Source organism: Nanorana parkeri, unplaced genomic scaffold (assembly GCF_000935625.1).
Source record: "Nanorana parkeri isolate BGI_ZX_2015 unplaced genomic scaffold, ASM93562v1 scaffold99, whole genome shotgun sequence".
NCBI classification, from domain to species: Eukaryota; Metazoa; Chordata; class Amphibia; order Anura; family Dicroglossidae; genus Nanorana; species Nanorana parkeri.
The window spans coordinates 1,678,902-1,680,037 of NW_017306367.1; the positions used below are offsets into that span (position 1 = coordinate 1,678,902).

Genomic DNA, 1,136 nt, shown 5'->3' on the forward strand with positions numbered 1-1,136 from the left:
TCAGTTACAACAACCTTACAAGTCAAAAAACGTATTAAACAAGTATTCCCATTTAACCCCATATTAACCCTCAGTAACACTAATTGGCCCTAATGAATGTCTTCCTGCACTGCTCCACTTAGCTATTATTTTTCCATTTTTTTATTGCTTTAATTTATTTTGTTTCATATTTTTAAAGCTTTAGTTTTCAAACTAACAAAGGTAAAAAAAAAAAATCTAAAATCTTTTTGTTTGTATTATGCATAAAAAAATGAATCGCTTTTGCAAGACAATTTTAGCATTTTTAGGAGAAGTCAGCAATAGCCGCTTATACACTTATCTCATGACTGGTCTCCTTTCATGCGGCCACTGTATAAGGAAAACTGCTGTTTACTGATTGTCCACCGGGTGTCACTGTGCAAATGTGAAACGTATTTCATATATAATGTATTCACATAATTTACGAAACGCTTTCATTTGATAGTGTGAATTATTCACACCTAAAGTGAATGACTATATTACATGATCTGTGCATAATCTAAATGCCAACGTGTAGGGCACAAAAGGATTTACTGGACAGAAAAATGTTCAGTAAAATAAAGGAGAATTTTAGAGTATGGTTCTCATAATCTTCATCAATGTAAGAGATCTTTAGTCTTGTATAGAAAATGCTTCATGGATATGAATGAATGAGTTGTCATAAAAGCGTAGCACTGAGCATCAGTCATTAATTAAATGCAGCCATTTATTATATTGGTAAAATTTAATCCAACGGTAATTAAAATAGTAAGCCCTCAGGAGATCACAGTAATAAAATTAAAATTGGGGAAAAACTTGGAGAATGCGGGCATCGATCCCGCTACCTCTCGCATGCTAAGCGAGCGCTCTACCATCTGAGCTAATTCCCCGTACTGTGGATGAGGGTGGAAAACCTTTTCTTTGAAAACGCTTATGTCTGTGTAGCTAGCCAATAGATTTTGGTCTCTGGGTATGACGTCTAATCTAACTGACTGGCTGGGTGTGGTTTGTTGTCTGCCTTCGCATATAGTTGAGCTTTCTCCGGCATCCCTTGCGCACTCACTCATCAGTGTGAACCAGCCGAGTTCATTCAAGTAAACCTCTAGTGATGAATGCATGTATTGACATCTGAATATACT

The 1,136-nt window shown here is 36.0% G+C and overlaps 1 non-coding gene across 1 annotated transcript; it reads right to left on the reverse strand.

Annotated features, from left to right (window-relative positions):
• Positions 1-814: 814 nt before the first annotated feature.
• Positions 815-887, reverse strand: TRNAA-AGC. Its single transcript has one exon. It is a non-coding gene; the product is annotated as a tRNA-Ala (tRNA).
• Between the last annotated feature and the right edge of the window lie 249 nt (positions 888-1,136).